The sequence below is a fragment of the Papio anubis genome, chromosome 5 (genome assembly GCF_008728515.1).
Source record: "Papio anubis isolate 15944 chromosome 5, Panubis1.0, whole genome shotgun sequence".
Taxonomy (NCBI): domain Eukaryota; kingdom Metazoa; phylum Chordata; class Mammalia; order Primates; family Cercopithecidae; genus Papio; species Papio anubis.
The window spans coordinates 113,077,336-113,096,155 of record NC_044980.1 but is presented as its reverse complement, the minus strand read 5'-3'; positions in this window follow the sequence as shown (position 1 = coordinate 113,096,155).

Genomic DNA, 18,820 nt, shown 5'->3' with positions numbered 1-18,820 from the left:
GTCCGTTTATAGGCTCTCCACAAGGGTCGCATTCCATTCCCAGAGCTATGAACATCTGCTTTTCTGGGATAGGAATCCTGGTGATGTGAAACCTCCCTGACTGCACGTCCATTCATAGGCTCTCTGCAAGGGGAAGCACATCACGTTGCTGCTGGCTCATTCTGGCAGTCCAGCCTGGCATTGTCTTTATACAATCCTGCATGCAATTTTATATTTATAATAATCAGGAGCATTTCATCTTTTATTCCATAGTAATAGTTTCAGGGGGTCTCCCTACACTCACACCCTTCACCCTCAGGTAGGCCCCAGTGTTTGTTGTTCCCCTCTATATGTCCATGTGTTCTCATCATTAAGCTCTCATGTATAAGTGAGAATATGCAGTATCATAAATTAAATATTTTATTTAATTCCATGTTTAGTCTCTCACCAATACTAAGACCACAGAAGGGAAATTATGATTTTTTTCCTATTTTTATTAAAGAAATAATTGAAGCATCTTTATACACATTCTTAGTCTTGGTTATCTATTTGTATTATCTTCTTTTTGAAGCTAAAGCTTGTATTTATATCTGACATGATAGAATGAGTCTATACTCACATGATTTTATTAGAACTAGTTGCAGAAAGTAGACTCAGAGATCTAGTTTATTGGATGTATGTGTGTATCATACTCCTACAAAATATATATTTTGTATACAATTTGGGAGATCCTCTTTTTTCTAAAGAGTATTTTTATAATACTTATAAAATTACAAATACAACTAAGGCACAGGATCTTGGAAGGAAACCTTCCTTAGTGGAAGAAAATTTCTAAACAACAAAGCATTCAAGATGTAGCCAACTGCTTCAAACAGCATATACTCATATGTGTACACAAAGAGATGTTCTGAAATTGGACTAGATTTAAAAAGGAAGCAGAGCATAAAAGTTTGAAAAATTTTTAGCCTGACCATGTGGTAGAAAAGAAAAAGTAATTTTCTGGGGAGGAATTCAAGCCTGCTGCAGAAATTTGCATAAGTAATGAAGAGCCAAATGTTAATAGCCAAGAAAACGGGGGGAATACTTCCAAGGCATTTCAGAGACCTTCACAGCAGCCCCTCCCATCACAGGTTGTAGGCCTAAGAGGAAAAAATGGCTTCATGGGCCAGGATCAGGGCCCTGCTCTTCTTTGCAACCTTGGGACACCGCTCCCTGTGTCTCAGCCACTCCAGCTGCATCCGTGGCTAAAAGGGCCCCAGATATGTCTCAGACAGCTGCTCCAGAGGGTGCAAGTCAGAAGCCACCAAGGCTTTCATGTGGTGAAAGCTTGCACCCTCTACCAGCCACCAAGCCTGCAAGGCTTTCACAGGTGCACAAAGGACAAGAGTTGAGGCTTGGGAGCCTCTGCTCAGATATATGGAAATGCCAGGATGTCCAGGCAGAAGTCTGCTGCAGGGGCAGAGCCCTCATGGAGAACCTCTACCAGGGTAGTATGAAGGGGAAAGATGGGGTCGGAACCCCCACTCTGAGTCCCCTTTGGGGCACTGCTTAGTTGAGCTGTGAGAAGAGGGCCACCGTCCTCCAGACCCCAGAATGATGGATCCACCGATAGCTTGTACCATGCACCTAGAAAAGCCACAGGCACTAAGCACTAGTCTGTGAAAGCTGCTGTGGGGGCTGTACCTTGCAGATCCACAGGGCCAGAGCTGCTCAAAGCCGTGGGAGTTTACTCCTTGCATCAGTATCACCTGGATGTAAGACATGGAGTCAAAAGAAATTATTGTGGAGCCTTAAGATATAATGACTGCCCTGCTGGGTTTCAGACTTGCATGGGGCCTGTAGCACCTTTGTTTTGGCCAATTTCTCTCATTTGAAATGAGAGCATTTACCCAATGCCTGTAACCCATTGTATCTTGGAAGTCTCTAATTTTTTATTTTACAGGCTCATAGGTGGAAGAGACTTACCTGGTCTCAGATGAGACTTTGGACTTGGACTTTTGAGTTAATGCTGGAATGACTTAAGACTTTAAGGGACTGTTGACATGATTGTGCCACAAGGCATGACTGTGTTTTGCAATGTGAGAAGGACATGAAATTTGAGAGAGACCAGGGGTGGAATGATATGGTTTGACTCTGTGTCCCTACCCAAATATCCTACTGAGTTGTGATCCCCAGTGTTGGAGGAGGGGTCGAGTGGGAGCTGACTGAGTCATCAGGGCAGGTCCTCATGGTTTAAGAAAAGGAGGATATCTTAGGGTTCATGTTTTATGAGTCTGAGATTATGGCAATGTATGCCTCCTTTTTTATGGCAATGTATGCCTCTTTTTGTTTAATCTCAAAAAAAAAAATGTATTCTGTTCCTCTGTAGTTACTTCTAAAAGCATGGACAAAGAGAAATACACACCACATAACTAAATGAATCGTTGTCTACCTTGATTATGAAATCAATGTCACAAGCATCAGTTACACTTATTAATTCAAGAGTCTAGTTCTATTTTACTTGTTATGCTCTTTTTTACACCCTTTACTTTATCCTCTTTGTTTCTCATATTCTAATAATGCTAATTTAGCTGGTATATTAGTCAGGACCTTAGCTGGAAAAATGACACAATTGCTATAATTTAAGAAAGATTTAATAAAGTGACTAACTACAAAGCTATAGAAACTACAAAAGGGAGTGTAGAACCTTGGAAAAAAGACAAGGAATGCTACAATCAATAGACCTAAAAAGATAGGAAAACGAAGAAGCTACCATAACTTGGAAAGAAAGTGTTGAGTAGACCAAGCCACTTTGGTGGAGCAGTGACATTTAGTTGAGGAACATAACTGTTCTGATGCACCTCACTGGGGGAACCTGGTTTACCACACTCTCTTCCCTCTCTTCAATATTATCAATGACTGGAGGGCAAAGGAGCCTCTTAATACAGGCCATGCAGATCAGCTTCTTAAGCAGAAAGCCATAAGAAAAATAGTGAAAAATAGGCATGAAGGGGCAAACAGAAGATTTCCCACCTAATTAAACTCAGCCAATGAAATGCTATTTTTTAAAAATTAAAATGATGAAGATGTAGCTCACATAACCCAATACTCATTCCTTCACCCCTCCCAACTGTGGTTATTTTTAGCTCTAAAAGTTAACATTGTATATTTAACAGAACACTGATTTTCCTCAATATGCTGTTTTTTAATTATAAAGAAAGCTTATTTTATTGGATATTAAGAAAATTTATCTTCTGTAAATTGTCATGAAAGTGAGCAAACTTTATTTTACTACAGTCAGGTTCATTAAGATAATTTACAAACAATAAATTTAACACTTTTTTGGTATATAGTTCTATGAATTTTGACAAATGCATACAAATAAAAAAACAGTGTATTTCCATCATTCAAAAAAGTTTCCTTGTGCTACATTATAGCCAAATCTCTTCCCGTAATGCTAGCCCTTTGCACATACTAATCTTATTTATTTCCCTGCCTTTTTTAGAATGGAATATAAATAAAATTATATAATATGATTATATGATTATTGGCATAATGCATTTCAGAGTCTTCATGCTGTTGAATATAGCATTTTCTTATTAGCCTAATATGAATACACCACAATTTGTTTATTCAGCAGTTGAGCATGCTAAGATTTTTTAAGAGAAAAAAAGATGCTCTTAATATAAATATATATTATAATATGTCACTCTGATTAGCAGTATCTTTTTCCTCTTCCTGATAACATTTTCTGCCTTTCAGATTATCTTCATCAATGTATATTTTAAAAACCAGATCATAGTTTATAATTTTTTAAGGAAAGAGGCTATATTTTTAAATTTCATTAAAAGAATAAATTTTACAAAACTTTAACACCTGCATGGAATAAAAATGTTAATTCTAAAAGTATTAAAAGCAGAGACCACAATTTTTAAAATGTAATAAAATTTTATAAGATTCTGTGTAATTCATTTGATGAAAGTGTATCAAATAATTTAATTAAAATTATTTTTTAAAAAGAATTAAGGGCTAATTTTATGTATAGTGCTTTATAATATACAAAGAATGGTTTTCATAAATTATTTCATGTAACCAGAATGACAGATGTCAATACAGTGTTTTGGCAATCAAACATTATGCCTTTTTATCTTTTAATTTATTAGTCATAATGATAATAAAAACAGAGTTTTAATTTTCACCACTGCTGTCTGGAAAGTTAACTTTAACCTTCTGTGGCAAAGAGAAAAGTACAACATCTGAAAGCAATCTAATGAAAATGACACAGGATAAATTTTTTTTAAAACTTACAAATAGGAGAAATAGTGTCATTTTATCCAATATTACCAAAATATATGAGAAGAAAGTAGCTTTGACACAGACTTTATAAAAGTTCTTCATGCATTTTTATATAAAATTTCACTTGAAATAATTTTTTATTTGAATATCAGAATCAAAGAAAATGATAAACGGTAATAAATCAAGCAGGAGTGTATGTCACACTAGCAATGTTTCACCCAGAACTCTTGAAATTCTGGAAAGAACTTTCTGACAGATGAAAAATAATTTTATCCAATAAAAATATGGAGTAAACAACTTGTTAATTAATCATAAAGTCAGAACATATCTATGGGAAAGAAAACTGCCAAGGATTTTTTAATAAAAACGGAATCATTTTAACAATTCTTCTGCATTCTTGTTTGTTTCAAATTTTGTGCAGAGGTCACTCTATTTCTAATGGTGTATTATCCTGTGACCTAACAAGTGCATATTCCAATTCATCAGGAAATTCTCCCAGCCAGTTATCAGGTGCCATTCAACTCAATGTACATGATATCTTTTTCATATCTCCAAAGCCTTACTTTTATTTCATTGAAGTAACTTGGCTAATAAAACAGTGTTTGGAAAGTTGAACCAGACATAATAAAAAGATAGCTTCCCCAGAATAAAAGAGGTTTATATATTTACAGACCTCATAATAAAGCAAAGCCATATGTGAACCAATAATGCCAAGGAAACTCATGATGAGAGAGAAAGAGAAATATGAAAGTTTGCTGGTATAAAGTAAGAAATATTAGAGAACAAGTTTTATTCTCTTTACTCATTGCTATACCCAAAACTAAGGGGTAAAAAACAGCTTTCCAAACACATAGACATATCAGGATGCTGTCATGAGTTCATTCAAAGTCCTATTAGTGAAAAAAAATGGATCCTGGATACTTATAAAGTATAGTAAAGAAGGGTATAAGGGAAAAGCTAAAGGGACACTTCATTTCTGTTCCAACCATCATCATTCAAGTGGAAAATGTGACAAGTGATTGAAAAGAGTGGAGGGTACTGTGCTTGCTTAATTCATTAACTTTCAGTGTAACGGTAATGAAATTAAAATGTCAGCTCCTCCCTTATTGAATCAGTTTATGTTTCTAAGAGAAATTCCCCTTTTGTGGCCACAGTTTGTTTTGATCATAATCTTTCATAAAAATATCCTTTGATGTTGTGCATGTACTAATTGGCAACAGTACTAATAGATTACACAAGTTCACAGTAGATTAAACATTGTTCCTTAAGAACATCTCAAACAGACAGGATTTTGCTAAGAATTCATTTGCAGAGCAAAACAGACACATCTCAGATTTATCTATGGGTAGGAAATGTTGTCCAAAAAAATATGTTCAAGGTGGTCTCAGAATCTGAGTCCCATATATATGCAGTAAAAAATTTTCAGAGCAACTAGTGTAAGTCTATTGAAATAGTTGCTGTGACACTTCCCAGAGGGCTTCTGCTGCTTTCTACACTAGAATAGCCTGGGTATATTCACTTGCCCAATTATATTTATATGATGCACAGGACTAGAAGTTGGTAATACAACAGTAAAGGGAACAGACAAATTTCATTCTCTACTGGAACTCACAAAAAATGTAAGACATGAAAAATGCAATAAAGGAAATGAAATAATGTCATAATGAGTGTTGTATGTTTGAAGAGGAAGTTGAACTGCTTAAATAGTCAAAGAAGGTGTGACATTTGAACTGGAACCTGAACAATGAATAAAAAAGTGTTAGCCATGAGAATCAAGAGGGATATTTCAAGTAGAGGAAACAGCAAGTGCATCATTGCCATGTGACTTTGCCATTTACCTTTCAGGACCGCATTTCTTAGTCTATAAGGAAAGATGACAATGCGTGTCTTGTGGGTTATTATAAAGACTTACAGAAAATCAGCCTAGACCACACCATTGTGAGGACTCCACACCACCTTGTCATGACCATTATCTGAGTTGCCATCTCCTTCCCTCTGATGGGAGCCTCCCCACCAACACTCACTTCAAGAGACAGTGTTGCATATCTTACTAATAGTTGGGGGTGGGGGATGATACTGATACTTTTTTAAAGACAAGCAAAATTTTCAGAGAAAAATTATTACAGAAATAAGGTATGCATTCCATATATGTTATGTAACATATAAAATATGTTATATTTTTAAATAAAAGAAAAGAGGGTAACTGAGCCTACAAATTTGAGATAACTACCCTGAACAGGAGTCATCTAAAGGAGCATATGAACAGCCTCAGATAGACAGGACAGGTCTTACCTCCAGAATGTCATCTGCCTCAAGACAAATCCCAATTTGTTTCCAGCTCAATTCCTCCCCAAATAATCACCACACAACCATATTAGGTAACAAAGACCCCCTCTCCTATGTGTTTCCTTCCCGATAAAACTGCATCTTTTTGTTCTATGCAGGAGTTCCCCATACTCTTTTTTAAATGACACGTTACAAAGTGACAAGATCGAGAAGAATCAAGAAAGAGCGCCGATCCACAGGATCCTTCTAGAGAAAGTGAAAGGCCATTTCCTTCCAAGCTTTCTTCCTTCCTAGTTCTCCTCTTAGGCCGCCACAGACAGTCTGGGCTACACTAAAACTGTTGAGATCTAAATAGACAACTTCATACACCAACACAGTGCTGGGTTCTGACCCAGCAGGTAAGCAAAATAAAAGATAAAAATGGGGAAAAGGAACAGGTAAGAGTGCCAGGTATTAGCATTTAGAATGCCTTTAATAAAGAACCTGAACAACCTAGTAGGCTCCAATAAAAACTATAGACTAACTATTAAGTAAATTGCCGAAAGATGCATCTTCCCCTAGAAGAAGTAAGTGTGCTGTATGCATGATGATTTAGACCTTGAAATAGCATCTGGAACTAAGTACCTTAAAATAACAGTGAACAAAATATGGGTTTTGGAAGTGCTAAATGAAAAACTGTTTTCCTTTTGATTTAATCTGTATTTTTAAAATAGTATATTAACAAAGAGATGACAAAAGGTTTGAAGTTTTTTCTTCAGTAGGATACATACAAACTCCTATAAAAGAACCAAAAACACATGATATTCTTATAAAATCTTAGCTAATTACTGTCAGTTTGAAAGATATGTTTATTAAATTCCAGATGGACTTCTAGTTTACTCACTTGGTGATTTCCAGGAAAAGACAACTTATGACATTAGCAAGGGACAGGCCTCTGTTTCCCAAGAACTGTTGGGCAACATCAGTGACTCATTTTGGGGAATAAACAAAAAGGCTAAGAAAAAAAAAAGCTATTTCACAATGATAAATACACACTAAAGTTACAGAGCTTTTTCCCTTAGAAGCCTATACGGAAAATTGTTAAAAAAAAAAAAAAAAAAAGAAAAAGAAAAAAGAAAAAGAAAATGGTTGTACGGAAAATAAACACAGAGGAAAGCAGTAAAAGAAAGTCAAGTGACTTTAAAATTTTCCCTGAGTGTCAAAGAATGGCCAGTAGTATCACTTACCACATTGATTTATCCTAAGTACTATTACTTGAAACACTCAATTTTTAGCAGTAACAGAGAGATCTTTTTATATCTCATTAGGTTTACCTCTGCATCAAAAATTATTCCAGGTGCAGTCGTTAACATGTCTAAACCCAGCACTTTGGGAGGCCAAGGCAGGAGGATCATTTGAGGGCAAGAGATACAGATCAGCCCTGGCAATATAATGAGACTCCAACTTTACAAAAAAAAAAAAAAAAAAAAAAAAAAAAACAGCTGCTGGTGGTGGCACACACCTGTAATCCCAGCTATATAGGAGACTGAGGTGGGAAGATTCCTTGAGCCCAAAAGGTCAAAGTTGCAGTGAGCCATGATTATGCCACTGCACTCCAGCCTGGGTGACAGAGACACTGTCTTTAAAAAAAATGAAATAGGCCGGGCGCGGTGGCTCAAGCCTGTAATCCCAGCACTTTGGGAGGCCGAGACGGGCGGATCACAAGGTCAACAGATCAAGACCATCCTGGCTAACACGGTGAAACCCCGTCTCTACTAAAAAAAAAAAATACAAAAAACTAGCCGGGCGAGGTGACGGGCGCCTGTAGTCCCAGCTACTCGGGAGGCTGAGGCAGGAGAATGGCGGGAACCCGGGAGGTGGAGCTTGCAGTGAGCTGAGATCCAGCCACAGCACTCCAGCCTGGGCGACAGAGCGAGACTCCGTCTCAAAAAAAAAAAAAAAAAAAAAAGAAATAATACACATACTCTAGTCTTCTAGTACAATGTACTATATTTGAATATTGAGTGGTTCAAAGATAGATTTTCCTGACACAATGATAAATTGTAGTCAAAAATAATTATTTTGAAATTTTGTCTTTTTAATTTTGAAATAACAGCAAACCTATAAAAAAATTACAAGTATAGTTCCGGTGACTTCCATATTCCCTTTCCACAGAGTGCCCCATTATTAAAATTTTGCCACATTTGTTTCATGACCCTCTCATTCTTTCTCTCTATATACATAGTCCTTTTTCTAACAGAATGCCCTATCACTTCTAAATACTCCAGTGTGTAGTCTACAAGCAAGGACAACCCTATACAATATCAACATATATCCTTCCCCTTTAGTAAATTAACATAACACTACTATCCAGCTCAGAGTTTCCACTCAAAGTTTGCCAAGTTCCCTAACAATATCATTTTGACTTTTTTGGTCCAGTAAACCATCCAAGAATATACACTGCATTTAGCTGTCATGTCTCATTGGACTCCTTCAAGCTTGTTAGCCCTCCCCTACTCTTCCTGTCCTTGGACAGTCTTAAAGAGTATAGGCTCTGCATGCTGTAGGATGACCTTCAACATATGTCTTTCTGATGTTTCCACATGACCAGACTCAGCCCATACATTCTTGGCATTACATCAGGAGGCACACTATGACAATGGTGGTCATAGCGTGACCATAGTCACAGTGTGACCACCACTCCACTCTGAGTATGTGGTAAAGCTGGTAACTGCCAGGTTTCTCCTTTAGAAACTCAGTTTTGGATAGATGGATGGATTAGGAAAGATAAAGAGATGTTGGGGGAACTTGTGAATTCCAGTGGGGTCTGAGAATTGGGTGGGAGTGATGTTCTCAATGCTACCCACTGTAAAGCTTTTTCCCCTTGTTTTGGTTACTCCGTTGTGAGGAAGTATTCCAGTTACGTAAATATTCCATTTATCTAACCCCTGCCCACCAGTCTGTACATCAGTCAATGACTCCTGTTTGTGTTGACTACCATTATCATGATGATCAAACCATCTATTTCATCCTTTCTTCTATATTTATTAGTTGGTGCTATATTCTAAGAAGGAGTTTTCCTTTTATAAATAGATAAACTTATATATTTATACAAGTATGGAGTATTTGATTTCTACTTTATTGAGTTATAATATTCTCATGATTTGTTTTGATGTTGAAATTGTCATAGATTTGGTGAGTGGTAGCCCCTTAAATTTTATACCTGTGATAGACTATAAAATACATATTTGGTCTTTGTCCCAGGTTCCTGACACAGAGCTTATAAAACCCTTATAATTTTCCTAGGTGATTAGAGGTACTAAAATATTCTTTGGTTATTCATAGCAAGCTCCTTTCAACCATATCTGAGTCTATGCTAATGAGATGCCTATTGGTGGTCCCCTAGATAGTTCAGGACAGGGGCTGGTTGCAGAGGGAACCAACCATATGATTAGTAAGTTGACAATTTCAGCCTCACCACCAGACCTCCATGGAGGGAGAGGGACTGAAAATGTAGCCAATCACCAATAATCGATGATTTAATCAATCATGCCTACATAATGAATCCTCCATGTACAACACTAAATGGCAGGGTTTAAGAAGCTTCTGGGTTGAGGAACACATTAAGCTGCTAGAAGAGTAAGTCCAGAGGTGGTGTGGAAGTTCCATGCATGCCCCACAGCCTCATATCATGCCCTTTGAATCTCTTCCATTTGGCTCTTCCTGAGCTGTATCCTTTATAAGAAATCAGTAATGCAAGTAAAGTGCTTTCCTGAGTTCTGTGAGTCATTATTGAACCTGGGTATGTGATGGATGTAGGAAACTACTTTGTAGTCAAGTCAAACAGAAGTAGGGACATGCTGGGCGCCTGATATTTGCAACTAGCATCAGAAGCAAGGGAAGCCTTGTGGGACTGAGCCCTTTAATCAGTATAGACTAACACTAACTCCGTGTAGTTAGTGTTCCAATCAAATTGAATTCCAGAACACCTACCTGGTGTCAGAGACTTGGAGAATGGGTTGCTACTGTGGAAAAAGATCTCACATATTTTGGTGTCAGAAGTGTTGTGAGCAGAAGCAGTTCAGAGTATGCCACGTTCCACCATCCTTCAAGCATTTGCTTACTCACTGGCATAACAACTTGTTATGTGTTTATCGTAATGCTCATGTTATGTTTTTTGCCTGCCCCAGCCATATAATCAGCATTTCACCAAAGAATTGGTGCTTTCTTTTAGTGTAAGTTTGTTTCTAGAAATTAAATGAGTGCTTGGTATGTACATTAACACTGAGATATCTTTGCATAATTCCTTTTAGAAAACAGAGCTATGAAATTTATACAACTACAAATATATAGGTATGTATAATTTTACATAAAACCATATTTATAAAGATAGACAAAAATCTATAATTATATCTCTAAGTTTATATAAATGTCTACAGTCATATGCATATATCTGTAATTCAATATCTATGTATATTCATAGTCTTGGTAGCCTGAGGTTTACAGGTTTAGGAGTCCTGGTTACCAAAGGGAACACTGAGGCATAGCAAGATTTCCAATGAACTTTATAGCTGCCTTCCTCACATTTTGGATCTTTGAGCCAAGGGGTTAGTGGGCAAGAGGAAGAGTCACCATGTTGGCAGGCATAAGTGATTCTGGGCATCAGGAGAAAGTAGAATTCTGTTACCCAAGGAGGGCAAGGAGGAATTTTTTGGCTTTCATGTGAACCATGTAAGCAACTCTTGGTATTCCTCTGCTCGATCTTGAATTTAAATTACATAAAAAGGTTCAGGAGCTAGGAAAAAACAACAACAACAAGAACTCAGAGCTCTCAGTAATGAGTATCTAGATTCCACTACCAGGTCAGTCACCTAGAACAGCAAGATTCTAACTGAGAGTGAAGGGAAGCTAGAGTGGAAAGTAGAGGGAGATGATAAGTATCAGCTGCAGCTCAGAGACTTGCTTCTGTCATGGTGATTCTAGTTTGTACCACTAACCTCCCTTTTCGATATTTCCCCCAGGAAAAGAGACCTAGCAAAATCCTGGAGTCACTGCTCAATTCACATGAAGGAGGAGATAAACTGTAATGGATGCTAGGTTGTGCTACTGGGATTCCTGCATTGGTGAGACCAGCCTGTTGTCAGACCTACACTGTTAGTTCTTCCCAGGAATTGCCAATGGCCAAAAAGAGCTGATTTGCCCAAGGTCAGGGCCCTTATAGGGACAGCTTGCATTCAATAAATAGTCAATGAAGGAATATCATGGTTCAGTCCTCTCTCCCAAACTGTGGGCAACTCTGAAGGGACACCCAGTTTCAGGCCTCTCTGTGGAATCTGCTGAGTCACTGGTGTCTGCCCAGTTTCTCCCTTTGTCAAAGCCTGCTTTCTTGCCATTCCCACAGTTGTTAATCCTGAGAGTACCCTCTAAAGTATATCCAGCACCTCAGGGTCTATTTCCTGAGGGATCTGACCTGCAACAGTTCGTTTATGAAAAAATTATCAATTTTTGTTGTTCACAAAGTACTCCTCCTCTGCATCCCCCACTGCTTCCCAAGGAATCCAGTCCTCTATTTCCCCTTGTCCCAGGAAGACTTTTACAGCTAGGAGTAGTTACTTTCCTCAGGGCTTTTGTTTTTTTATATGGTCTCATATCCTGGAGGGGATTTTACCAATTAGAGAAAGGACAGGCAGAAGAACAATGAATGAAAACAAGCATACTCTAAGACTGAGCCTGGGAGAGAGTTTGCTAGTTCTTTGAAAGAGCAAAGACCCTAAGTCCACTCCCATGTAGCACCTAGGGAGACAGAAGGCAGGAGATCTATGATGCACAGCTTTGAAGTGATTAGATGTGATGTCTCTGACTTCTAGCATGATGTTTTAGGAAAACAGAGAGCTGTATGATAAGCATCTGAATTCCTGGTCACCACATATTCTAAGGCTCCAAGTATATGAAATAAAAAAATAAGGGTATGAAATCAAGGCTTCTTTAAGCCTGGTCTTTGAGTGTCCTGTTAGTTACCAGTATAAATAAGAGAGCAGGATAAGGGGCCTACTTGCTGCTTTAAAGCTATGTAAGGAGGCCCTAATAATGACTAAAATAGAATTTTCTAGCAGACAGGTGGGATGGATGTCCGAAACATATTGAATTTGATTTAAAAGAAATATGACATTTCTCCTAACCTGCTTCATTCTCAACCAATCACATAAAGGGATTAGAAATGGCAAGCTACTATGATAGTCTAATTAATAATTCTCACTAATAATTGATAGTAATATCACTTGTATGTATATGTATAGTTCTTTGAATTTCCTTGGCAGACATGAATAATATATTAATGCACACTTTCATGTCACTTGATTAATATCCCAGAATATACTAGATATGCTATAAAAATCAGGAACGGAAACAAAAAGTACACAGGAAATTGATAACATAGTTTTTTTTTTTTAGGAGAGTCAAATATTTGTTCTAGTCCCAAATCTCAGGTTATGGTACAATGAAATTTCTATACATATTGTATGAATATTTATGTATAAGTATTGGAATAGTTGACCTCTAAAGTCCTTGCCCATTCTAAGATTCTGTGATTCCTTTTTTATTTGGGTCCAGAAACTGAGTAGAAAAATAGTTCATCTAGTTTGGAATCTATTTCAAGGAAAAGAAACCAGTGTCTAAGAAATACATTAATGCAGCTGATAAAAATAGAAGAAATTATAAAGTAGCCAGTTGTAAATGTGTAGCTACATGACTGTCAATGAGAGATGCTTTAACCTCTAATTTCTTTAAAGCAGAAATGGTTACTATGATCCAGCTACAATTTAATTGCAATATTGCTACATGGCCTTGCACTCATTATTATCATTCAGCTAATTTCTCTCACTCCTGGTTGCAGACACAGTTGGTCTCCCATCCACATCCCCTTGACTGTACTATTTCAACTCAAGCTGGTCTGACTTCTAAACACCAGCTTCTGCATCTCTTTATCCGACATCACCCTGCTGTGATCTAAGTCTTTCTTAAGTATAAAGGGCATCTGGGAAATCTCTGTGTACACTATCTTGGTTTAGATTCACCCAAAACCAAATCCTGAGATAGGATCTGAATGAATTTTGTTTTTCTTTCGTTAGTGAGTGATCCCAGGAAGCATAGTGAGGGAGGACAATGAAACAGAAAAGGAAGAACATACAATACAGGACATATAATACATTAGTGAGCAGTTAGTTGATGGACAACTGTGGCCAAATCTTTTGGGAATCATTCAAGTGACTATGTACTTAAACACAGCTCAGAATTGTCTCTTTAGGGGTTAGATACCCACAGTATTCATCTACAAACTCCTATCCTTCATTTTTGAAGGTCACTATGTAAGTTAATTCATCAGCATTTCTGGCCACCTTCCTGTGCTGGACAAACGATCTGACCACAGAACCCAGGCTGACAGACTCAGTTTCTTGAGGTAGGAAGCAAATGCAGTTAGTTTATAGGGCAACAGTCCACTAGAGCCATTGGTGATCTCTGGTATGGACCAAGGACACTTGAGTAAGCATCATTCTCAGCAAACTAACACAAGCACGGAAAACCAAATACTACATGTTCTCACTCTTAAGTGGGAGTTGAACAGTGAGAACACATGGACACAGGGAGGGGAACATCACACACCGGGGCCTGTCGGGGCATGGGGAGATAGGGGAGGGATAGCATTAGGAGAAATACCTAATGTAGATGATAGGTTAATGGGTGCAACAAACCATCATGGCACGTCTATACCTATGTAACAAACCTGCACGTTCTGCACATGTACCCCAGAACTTAAAGTATAATTAAGAAAGAAAAAAATGAGAGTATCTGCTAAGAACGTATTATTTCTAATATTAAATTTTAAGATGTATTTATTATGTACCTTACAATCACAATTTATTTCTCTTCCCGGAGCAATTGAGAAGCTCACCCTGTCTTCATTTGTGACATCTACAGCTGTTTTATAGGGAAAATATTAAGTAACCTTGATTGAGAATTTAAAGGTCCATGCCTATGCTATCCAGTGAAAAAAGTAGAAGAAAATGAGCACCCTATTTTATACAGTAGGCTGGACTACATAGAAATAGAAGCCAATAATCGAAATATTATAATCTGTTAATCAACATATTTTTATTCTCATGAAATTCAGTTCTCATGCATTGCACACAGGACTGGATGTGAGATTACCTCATGCTGAGGAAAAGAACCTTCATTAAATAAACATCGCTAAGTTTTTGTGCCATCTGGTCTATTTTAACAAGATAAAAGGATATATTTTGGAAAATAGATTTCAAGAGTTTTTATAACAATTTTACAGTTAAAGCCCTATGATTTAAAATACCATATATTTACAATATTCTGTATATTCTTCCAGTTTCTATTTAAAGTTGTTTTATAATTTAAGTACAGTAAAATTCACCCTTTTTAGTGTACAGTGCTATGAGCTCTGACAAAAACAGTCATATGAACACTACCAGAATCAAGTGTAAAATATTTCTGTCTCCCTCTTTAAACTGTTAAAATTTTTGCAATCATTTTTATTATCAAACACAATCATAGTTAACACAAGTAAGCCCCTGACCATTACACTTATTCCAGTCCCTCTTCCACTCCACAAAGAATCACTATTCTGTTTGGGATATTATCTTCAAGAGCTTTATCTGCACATGTGCAATTATTATACTTCCTATCAGTGACTAATATAAATTTATACATAAAGAGATTAACACTGAATCTGTGAATACTTGCCATGTTAATGTTTATATGTTTTAACATTATTTTGGACACATTTTGTTATGTGACAGTCTCTATTTTTATCTTTTAAAATATACATACTATGACTGAGGAATTGTATTGATGTTCTAGTGTGGGTATTTCTTTTCATTTTTTCAATTATCATGAGTAATAACTATTATAATAACCTTGTAAGGGGATTTTTTTAATAAACTCTGAGTAATATACAATATGTAATAGGGATATAATTACTGAAATTAATAATAGGAATATAATTTCATAATTTACAAAACATTTGAAACCACTATATTTAGGTTGGTGCAATTACTTATGATTATGAAAGAGATGTTTACTACATTAAAAAGAGCAACAAAAAATTTACTGAAAATACTTTGTGGTAATGTTTTAAATGTATATAACAATAAGAAAAATGTATTTCCTCCTTCTTTCTCCAACATAACAGAGGCACCAATATGCATGTTTTATTTACACATGTATATACACATACACAAACATATATGTGTATAAAAATCTTATTTATAAGCTTAAACATATATGCTTATTATGTATTTTTGTACATATTTATATATGCTTATTTCCATATATTTTGTGTTTAATCCTGTAGAAAGATAAACATATGTACACATTTATTTCTGGTTAGTTTTCTATCAAAACAACAAAATTGTACAAATTGCTTTGTTACAAATAAAGCATATATCACACACTGCCTTTACAAGTAAGCAAATATGCATATATATCACTATATTTCACATGTGACTAGCATTCCATTTTATCAAGGAACTACTAAAAACTGATGCTAATAAAGTATAAATATTTTTTGCACATTTGACAAATGAAAAAAAAAAACTATTGTTTTAATTTGCATTTTAAATGTTTATTTTTATCATGGTTATTAGTCAATACATTTCTTCTGTAAATTGTTGGTTCATTATACTTTGTCTATTTTTTTTCTAGGCTGCTGGTTTTCTTGTATATTTTGTTTTACTGTACCTTTTTTGTATAGTAAGAGTATTAAACCTTTTTCTTTTAAGTTAGGTTGTAAATGTTTTTCCCAGTTTTCCTTTCTAACTTTGTTAATGATGTCTTTAACCATATAAATTTAAAAATATTTATCAGATCAAATCTGTCAATCTTATTCTTTTTTTTTTTTTTTTTTTTTTTTTTTTTTTTTTTTTTTGAGACGGAGTCTTGCTGTGTCGCCCAGGGTGGAGTGCAGTGGCCGGATCTCAGCTCACTGCAAGCTCCGCCTCCCGGGTTTTTACACCATTCTCCTGCCTCAGCCTCCCGAGTAGCCGGGACTACAGGCGCCCACCACCTCGCCCGGCTAGTTTTTTGTATTTTTTAGTAGAGACCGGGTTTCACCGTGTTAGCCAGGATGGTCTCGAACTCCTGACCTCATGATCCGCCCGTCTCAGCCTCCCAAAGTGCTGGGATTACAGGCTTGAGCCACCGCGCCTGGCCCAATCTTATTCTTTATGGTTTCTGAGTTTCATGTTACAGTTAGAAAAGCTTTCCATACTATAATATTTATAGTTGCTGTCTTATGTCAACTTTAAAAAAATTATTTAATATTTTTGAGAATATAAAATAGGGACAAAGTTTCTCTTTTTTCAAATAGATGGCTATTTATATCAGTCCAATAACTGAAAAATAATGTGTCCTAATGGTGTAAAATACCTTATTAAAGCTACCCTAAATTAATCCTCTATATCTCATTCCATTTTTACAGAATAGTTATATAATGTCTCATATTAAAATGGCATGATGCTAAAACAAAAACTTAGAGTTGAAACACCTTCAATATATGTTTGTGTCACTTTAAGAAAGTAACTTGATCTAATCTCAGTTTCCACAGCCTTAAAAAGGAGACAATGTCTTCCTCATAGGGTTGTCTTAAAAATTCAATGACATAACAAAATTAAATTGCCTGACATATGCTAGGAAATCAATTAATGTGGGTCCTTCTTTCCCATCCCTCCTATTCATTATTACCAACAACTTATATAACATTATCCCAGTTAACACATTTTACATTGGTTCGTTCTAGTGAAAAACGAACTGCAAATAAGAGACACAGAAGTTGAGAAATTCAGAGAATTGATACACAGGCTCCCCAAATTAATTTTCCTTTGTAGTTGCCACTGTGCACTGAGCTAGTATTTATAGCACTTTGTCTCTGGGGTATCACACAAGCATACTGTGACCGTATGAGAGAGTGGGTGACTTTTAGTTCAGCATACTTGTCATGTCATTTTGCAAGTCGGCTTCTTTCCAAAACTTCAGGTATAATAATATGTCATTTTTGTTAAAGAAGTAAGTTTTCTTCAGACCATTCTATTCAAAGTTAAAAAAAAAAAAAAAAGACATAGAATCTCAATATTCAGGAAGGTAGAATAGACTGGAAGAAAGTTGTCAGAGAAGTAAATGATGGAAAATACGTAGCATTCAAATGAAATTGACAGTGTTGGTAGTGGCATGAAGACGTTCTTAAAATTAGTAACAGAAAAACAGTTAATGTAATATTATTTATACTTTCAATAATGAGTGTAAGGTGTCTTATGGCATTATAATTATATAAAATAGGATTTTACACATTAAACCGGGCAATTGAAACAGGAAAAGAAAGCAATAGTAGACACCTTTGTTCCACAGTTGAAAGGGAAAAAAAATCAAATTAAAGTCAATATATATTTCATGAACTACCTGGCCAAGTACTAGAAGCTATGGTCTCACAAAAATACTTTAACTGATTTTCCATAAACATCAGAACTATCAAAAATTAATTTTGTTTTTTTTTTCAAGGTTTAGTAAAGCTTTCATGCAAGTCAGCATGTGTGTGATGTAATTTACTGAATACTTAATGATATTAAGACTTGTTTTCGGTGTAATAATAGCATTGGGGTTAGGTATTGTTTTACACGCCCTCCTCTTTTGGAAATAAGATGCTATAATATTTTAGATTTGCTTTAAAATAATCCAGTTTTTTTTTAATGGTACACGTAAGAGTATAGATGAAACTAGATGGCATATGAGTGGATTGTTAGTAAAGCGGTGCGATTGGTACACAGGACTTCCCTCTACTGTCACATGTATTTGAAAATTTCTATAATAAAAAGTCTCAAATGACACGTGATATCAAATTCACAAATATTAATGAATGGATCTTCTATTTCATGTGAAAAAGTGATTTTCTTTTTCTCATCATATAAATTCACTCTAATTCAGATTCTTTAGGATCAAATCTCAAACTCTGTTACTTGGTAGCTGTGTTATATTAGCAAGGTCAATTATCCACTGTGTGCTTTGGTTTTCTCTTCCCTAAAAATAATTATAAAGTTGTTATGAAGATTAAATCAGTTCATCCCATTTGCATGCTTAGAATTGTTTTTGGAACATTGTAAACCCTCAGTATTTGTTTGATATTTGTATTGTGTAGTAGAAATAGTTATCTTTGGTCTCCAGCTGCATTACTCAGACAAGAAATTCACGCGATTTTGTCCTGGATTATTAGGCTTGCAACAAGCAATTT